Source organism: Erinaceus europaeus, chromosome 5 (assembly GCF_950295315.1).
Source record: "Erinaceus europaeus chromosome 5, mEriEur2.1, whole genome shotgun sequence".
Taxonomy (NCBI): Eukaryota; Metazoa; Chordata; class Mammalia; order Eulipotyphla; family Erinaceidae; genus Erinaceus; species Erinaceus europaeus.
Window position 1 is genome coordinate 65,196,159 of NC_080166.1, and position 8,414 is coordinate 65,204,572.

General features: G+C 35.2%; 1 pseudogene; it reads right to left on the reverse strand.

Moving 5' to 3' along the window:
* Positions 1–394: 394 nt before the first annotated feature.
* LOC132538820 (U6 spliceosomal RNA) lies at positions 395–513 on the reverse strand (annotated as a pseudogene).
* Positions 514–8,414: the final 7,901 nt, after the last annotated feature.

Genomic DNA, 8,414 nt, shown 5'->3' on the forward strand with positions numbered 1-8,414 from the left:
TATCTCAGTTTTTTAAGAAAAGGTGAGCTATTAGCCAATTATTCTTCAGTTTCTGTACTAGCTACTATTCTCTAGACCTAGAGATTCTATCTACATATCCTGTTTAAGAAAAGGAAAAAACTAAATACAAAATTGTATATAGTCTAGACATGAGATACGCAGTGAACGGACCTAAATTTTATTTATATATATATCTTACTGGAGGTTCTTGTTTCAACCTGAATCACCGCATGTACCTAACTGGTGTTCTGGCTGGCTTCTCTTTATCACTCCCATGTGAAACACTCTCTCACATGAAATAAAATTAAGTTGGTTTTAGTTTCTTAGATAGAGACAGAAAGCAGAAAGGCGGGGGGGGGGGAAGCTGTAGCACCAATGTTTTCTTCTTCTTTTTAAAAATTTTTTATGGAACACCAAGAATTTGTATGTCATCCTTGCGCAGGGGCCATGCTAATAATAATCTCTGTATCGTGCCAATTTTTAGTATATGTGTTGTGCTGCCAAAGCGAGCACTAGCACCAATGTTTTCTACTTTTTTTCTTTTCTTTTTTTCCCCTTTTGTTTCCCTTGTTGTTGTTACTGCCATCGTTGTTGTTGGATAGGACAGAGAGAAATTAAGAGAGGAGGGGAAGACAGAGAGGGGGAGTGAAAGATAGGCACCTGTAGACCTGCTTCACTGCCTATAAAGCTACCCTCCCTGTAGGTGGGGAGCCAGGGGCTCCAACTGGGTTCCTTAAGCAGGTCCTTCTGCTTCAAGCCGCATGCACTTAACTTGGTGCACCACCGCCCTGCTCTAGCACCAATGTTTTCTTCATTGTGGTCAGCGCCAAGCTCAAACCTGAGTCTCATATAGGGCAAAGCAGCACACTATCCAAATAAGCTATGTCACTGGCTCAAATCAAAAATAAATTTTTTGAAAACAACTATTCATTGAGAAAGGCTCTGCTCAAATTATTCAATACTCTCCCTTCAAAGAAAGATTAGTGTTTTAACATATAATGTGTTTATAATTTCAATACAATTTTTTGTGGGATATATATGTATTTTTTTTTTCATCCAGGGTTATTGCTATGCTTGGTGCCTGCATCATGAATCCACCGCTCCTAGAGGCCATTTTTTTCCCCCTTTTGTTGCCCTTGTTGTTGTAGCCTCCTTGTGGTTATTATCATTGCCATTGTTGATGTTGTTCGTTGTTGGATAAGACAGAGAGAAATGGAGAGAGGAGGGGAAGACAGAGAGGGGGAGAGAAAGACAGACACCTGCAGACCTGCTTCATCGCCTGTGAAGCGACTCCCCTGGGGAGCCAGGGGTTCCGGATCCTTAAGGATCCTTGCGCTTTGCGCCACATGCGCTTAACCCACTGAGCCACCGCCAACCCCTGGCTTTGTATATTTTAAGGCTTTGTGTAAGGAGATTGATGGAGAGAAGACAATATACAATCATAGTTATGACTGTTAGACACTAAGAATGATTTGTATCTATGCTACATGATTTGTATCTATGCTACATGATTTGTATCTATGAAAATGTAAGACTACAAAAACTGAATAATTCAAAGTTGTTTAATATTGTTTTAGTAGTGAGGTTAATATTTTCCTATTTGATATCATTACTTAAAACATCTTTATTGCACGCAAGTAAAAGACTCTAGGGTGGTTGGGGGAGAGAATACAGGTCCTTCAGAGGATCTAGTGGGGGTTGTATTGTTCTATGGAAAACTGAGAAATGTTATGCATGTACAAACTATTGTATTTACTGTCGAATGTAAAACATTAATTCCCCAATAAAGAAATTTTAAAAAGACAATAATAATTAAAAATATCTTTATAATTTCTTGTAAGAAACTATTTTGTTTTAAAATTTCCACTACTATTAGTTTTGTTTTATGTGATAAATAATTAATTCAAAAGATAATCATAAGAGTTCTATCTTTAGTAGATAGAATTTTTAGTAGCTGAATTCTATCTTTAGTAGATCAATTCTAGAGAAAATTATGAAGAAAGCATATGCCATGATGTTGTTTATTTTTCCTTACTTCAGTCCTACCACAAAAACCCAATACTATTTTATTTACATATACTGGTACCTACAGTATGCCAAAACATCTACAGGTCTTAAAAATAGGCACTGAATATTAAAGACATTCTTGTTTACATGATCACATTCTAGTCTAGTAGAGACAGGCAGATATGAAAGTGCGTGAAAGTTAGATAGAACATGTCAGGTGGTTGCAGGTATAGTAAAAAAAAAACCTGATATAAAATGAGAATTAGATAATGATTATGCTCAGAACATAGAAATGGTGGGAGCAAGGAAGGCCTCAGAAAGAAAATCTGGAATTGAGGAAAGACTGGTGAATGTGTGAGATGAAACACAAAGATACAGTGCCAAGTATGTTTCTGACATAAGAAACAGCAAGTACAACAATGAATTTATAAAATATGGCCACATTATTGAAAAGAATATAGTGTACACCATATCAGCAAGGTATTGTAAATTTAGATAAAATGCTAAACAAGGGCTTAATTTATAGAATATTATAGAGATTAGAGTGTCACTCTCAGTAAAATGAAGAGCAACTTACCAAATTAAGTTTACATAACATCAACAATAATGTAATGTAACTTTCTTCTTTTTTTTTTTTTACCAAAGTACTGCTCAGCTCTGGCTTATTTATTATGGTGCAGGGGATTGAACCTGGGACTTTGGAGCCTCAGGCATGAGAGTCTCTTTGCATAACCATTATGCTATCTACCCCTGCACTGTAACTTGCTTTCTAACAATATACTCCTGACTCCTTGAAAAAAAAAGCAGACTATTGATGTACAAGTATCTAAAAAAAGGAGGAGGCCTAGCAAGGAGTGCACCTTGGGGCATACATGTTGCAATCCACAGGGACCTACCTGGGTTTTGATTCCTGCTCCACACCTGCAGGGAAGTCACTTCACTAGCACTAAAGCAGGTCTGAAGGTGTCTGTCTTTCTCTCTCCCTCTCTACCTCCCCCTAACCTCTCAATGGTTCTCTGTTTTTATTCTTAAAAATAGAAAGAGGATATAAGAAAAATCAAAGAACATAGAAGAAAGAGAATCTAAAGGAAACAATTTTGGGAAATAATGTGACAACACAAGCTATTTAACTTGGACAAGATAACAGCTATGCTAGTTGTACAACTTGTTGAGGGTATTATATGTTATCCAGTTGTTTATGTTTAACTAGATACTTTTCATGCAGTTTGAAGGTTTGTCTCAGTTATTTGAAATACAGGAGAAAATAAATTTAAATACGACTTATTTTATTTTATAATTTTATTGTTTTTGTTGCTGGGGCTTTGGCACTCCAGGCCAACTTTTCCAGAACAGAAGACAGACAGAGACAGAGGGAAAGAGGAAAGGATACCTTGACACTAAAGATTCCCTTAGAACCATGCTGGTTAGCCTGTAACCTGGGTCACATGCATGTTATAGATGAATTATTTTTATAAGAGAAGAAACCAACAGCACCACCCAATTTTGATCTGCAGTATAAGAACTAAACTTCAGATATCTGATAAACCCTGTAACATATATCCTGTGCTAAATCACTTTGAATTAACTGCACAGTGCATATTTATTACATTTATTTATTTATTTATTTATTTAATTTTTTTTAAATTAATTTTATTTTTGAGAGATGAAGAGAGGAGAGAGAGAGAAACACCAGAGCACTGCTCAGCTCAGGCTTATGGTGGTGCGGGGGATTGAACCTGGGATTTAGGAGCCTCAGGCATGAGAGTCTGTTTGCATAACCATTATGCTGTCTCCCCCACCCTACATTTATTTATTTTTAATTTAATAATATTGCCCCTTCTAGAATTACTAGAAGAGTAATTCCTTATCTGAATTCCTTATTATGCAATTTGCCTATAAGTTGCACAAAACACTATATAGTTACTAATTAGAAAGTCTGCAAAATAGACACTATTTTCAGAATATTGAACCACTTCCCATACATAAGCTTTTGATTTAAAGTTAACATTATTTATAACACTACGACTAACATTCTCCAGATTTCTTAATATTATCTCCAAAGTTATGAGAACTCGTCTAACTTCCCTGCTTTAGTAATCTAGCTTTAATATTGACTATTTAACAAAGATTTTATTCAATGGCTAATAATTCTTTGTGAAAGTTAGCAGGTTTTCCTGTAATAATATATATGTTACTAGGTATACATGGGGGGAAAGAGAGAGGGAGAAAGAGAGGAGTGTGTTTAATTTTGGCAGTGTAAACAGTTATTATATTGAAAACAATTTGGTAGCAAGCATAAATGCAGATAGTGAATTTTAGTGACTTAGTCTTACATGAGAACTTTCTCTTGCCCCATGGTACACCTCAGAAGCTAGTAGTGCATAACTGTAATTTCCCGAAGTATTATATAGCAAAATTCCATGGGATCCATTGGTACAATTTTATTATTTTAAATGTCTGTGGCACATCATTAAAGATATATTGAATAACGGATGTTACAATATTTTAATAAAATTAGTTTAGGGGCTGGGTGGTGGTGCACCTGGTTGAGCGCAGGTTATAATGCTCAAAGCTAACTGGGTTTGAGCCCACGGTCCCCACCTGCAGGGTAAATGTTTTGCAAGTGGTGAAGCAGTGTTGCAGGTATCTCTATGTCTCTCTCCCCCTCTCTATCACTCCCTTCCCTCTCGATTTCTGGCTGTCTCTATTCATAAATAATGATAATTAAAAAATACAAACTATTAAAATTAATGTATTATTAATATGCTGGGACTTTTATAGTATCAATGACTTGATTCTCTCACACAATTAATGACCTCAGAAAATAACTGAACAGCGAAGACGAAAACCAGGAAAAATGAAAATGTTTTAAGAAAGATATTGTATCGTTTTAATGTTATATTTCATATTCAGATTCAGACATGTATATTTTTATACATCAGGAGCTATGGATGTGAATTGGTTATAGGTAGTAATAAGAAGCTATGTTAGTAATTTTATGAGTAATAGTGGCACTGTGTTTATATTAAAACAAAAATCTTTTATTAGTCACAACCAATTGAATATGATACTTATATTCTTTAAAATGCTCCAAAGAGTATTTTAATTAAAATAATTGCTATAATAATAATTAAAACAAATTAACGTTAGATCATATTATTAAATAAGTTAATGTATGGATGAATAGATATTAAAAATCTTGGGAGTCAGGTGGTAGCGCAGCGGGTTAAGTGCACGTGGCATGAAGCGCAAAGACCAGAAATTAAAAATCTGTCATGTTGCTGATAATTGCTAAAGTCACTGATGTGTAATCAGTGTTAGTGTTTTTCCTTTTTTTAATATTTTATTTATTTATGAGAAAGATACGAGGAGAGAGAGAGAAAGAACAAGACATCACTCTGGTACATGTGCTGCCAGGAATTGATCTCAGGACCTCATGGTTGAGAGTCCAATGCTTTATACACTGCACCATCTCCCCGACCACTTAGTATTTTTTTCTGTCAAGAGCTCCTGTGATATTTATTGTCACTTGCTCTCAAATAATGTTCGCCCTGCTATTCCTCTTTCTTTTTTGATGGATTCATATAACTGTTAAAAACAACCAGAAAGAGCTGAACTACAAACTTTTAGCTTCTAATGAATTTTTTTGTCAGCTTTTTTTTTAACACTAGTTGCAATTTTGTTGATTCTCATTGTTTAACAATGGATGTTTCTTGCAATACACCAAGCAAAGGACTTTGGGAAAGACAGGGAGAAGGATAGGAAGGGGGTAGGGCGTGGGCTTTCAGGTCCTGATACATGCTGGTGGAAAAGGGCTTATGTTGGAGGTAAGAGTTTTTTGCAGACACCTATCATGGTAAGATATAAAATTTTTCCCACATAGAAATAACTGTATTATTACAAACTATTAATCACTCACTCAAGCAAACAGCAACAGCAGAAAATGATCTTGTTTCTCAAAGCAGAATAATTCTCTAGTTATTATTCTCATCTTTTTCATTCTTAATCAACACTTAACCTTAAATTTAATTATATTGATTTTTCTCATGTATTCTAAGTTTGACAGTAAAATAATTTATAATAAAATTTTAAAGACAATGATTATTTTTGATCTAATTAAAAAGTTTTAATATTGATTCAGCTGATGCTTAAAAAAAAAAAGTTACCTATGGTTCCAGAAAAGAATGCCTTGGGCAGTGTGCCAGACTCATGGTGGAGGCACCAGAAGCCCCAGTTTCAATCACTGGCCCCACCATAGCCAGAGCTAAACAATGTTCTGGTTCCTCCTTCTCTCCTTGCTCCTTTGCTCCCTCTCTCCCTCTGTGCATTTTCTTTGTGTGTGTAGCTACCAAGAATGGTGGAGTCAGTAAAGGCACAAAACCCTAATGATAACCGTGGTGGAAAAAATTAAGCAAAATAAATATTTAAAAATGTAAATAAGTTATATTATGTCATATTAAGACATGTAGCATAATTATTTGTCTGTTATTCTAAAACAAAACAAAACAAAATCTTCTATTGAGGGATGGGTGGTAATGCACCTGGTTGAGCACACACATTGAAGAGTGTAAGGACCCAGGTTCAAGTCCCTGGGCCCTGCCTACATCAAGGAAGCTTCACAAGTGCTGAAATGCTATTGCAGTTACTTTCCCTCCCCTTCCTATTTCCCCTTCCCACTCTATTTCTCTTTACTTCTATAAAAAACAACAAATAAAAAAAGAAGAAGGGAAAAAAAACCTTCTCCCTACATATGAGTCACCAACTTTCTGAACCTCATGGTGCATTTTATTTCTTATCAAGCTGTTTCCGCCACACTGGGTATGTCCATATGTAAAAATGCCATTGTAGGGAAGCATGCTTTAACATTCAATGAGCACAGGGTTAAGTCATATTTAAACTAGAACTGTTCTTATAACTATCTTATTTTTCTAAGTATTAAAGTAGTAAGTTTATGTGTACACGCCATTAAAGTCAACCATAATAAATGTACAGTTCAAATGATTTTTATTTATATCATAATTACTCATCTAGCTGTAATCTTTAGAATATCTCCATGATGACAAAATATTTCCCTACACTAGATTGATTAACAAAATCATTAGTGCTTGCTTTTCTTTTTAAAACTTCAGATCAAAACATAGCATTCTTACAAGATTATAAGACTTTGAAGCTTGTTGAGACATGTTTATGAACCTGACATGGGTCAGCTATCATACTGTGAATAATTTTAACTTTGTGAGATTTTTTGATACTTGCTTTATGACCCAGCAAATATAATCATTTCTGGCAAAAGTTTTTGTTCACTGGAAATAACTTGTTTTTCTTGAAAACTCAGCTGTCAGTCATGCCATAAGTCCTTTGACAATGGGAAAAAATATATATGCATATACAATGTTTCCTGGGTAAAATTAAGATAATATTATTGATACTGGTATGATATGTTTTGATATTATTATAATTATTTTGTTCATAACAGGTAGATGATTTTTATCTTCTGATCTGGCTTCCAAAATGCCCATTCTCCTAATTAGCAGCAGTGACATTAGATTCAAATGAATGTGCATACATCCTTAAACAATGACTTCACTGGTGACACCTTTATGAGTATTCAAAAGACAGAAAGAAACACACAAAGAATGTTCTGTAATAGCATAGCAAAGATCTCCGGATTTCCATGTACATCATTTGGTTCTTCAATCATTCTGTATCAAGTGTATGCATCAGAAGAGGGGAAATTGAATGTCTGTAGACAATCTCTTCCCAATATTGGGCGATTCTGAGTAATCACATAGGCCACGCCAAGAAATCAGACTCACTTCCATTACTTTGGAAATCTGCATGTCATCAACTCTAGTTTCTCATTACTCAAAAACAATCTCCAAAAGAAATTATTAGTACTTGGTTTATCACATAATCTTTGTTCAGCTTTTTCTTTGTCTTAGATTAGCTGGTTGAGGTCAATCTTGGGTAATTCCATGATTAATGTACAATGAGATACTTAAACTTTGTAAAAGATTAATGCATCTAATGACTATAATGAAATTCTTAAAAATCTTATGATCCTTTTCTTCCAGTTTACTCTCCCATGTTCTTTATATTTTTTTTTCACCAGATATCTAGGAACTTATCCTTAGAATAAGGACCTTGTACAATATTTGATTTTTTTCTTCCTTCAGGGTCATCACTGGGGCTCAGTGCCTGCACTAGAATCCACTGCTCCTGAAAGCCATATTGTTTCCATTTCACTGGGTAAGACAGATAGATATTGAGAGGGAAGAAGAAGACAGAAATGGGGAGTGAAAGAAAGAAACCTGCAGAACTGCTTCACTGTTGTGAAGTGGCTGCCCTGAAGGTGGTGATCTGGGGGCTGGAACCAGGACCCTTGCATGGGTCCTTGAGCTTCATGC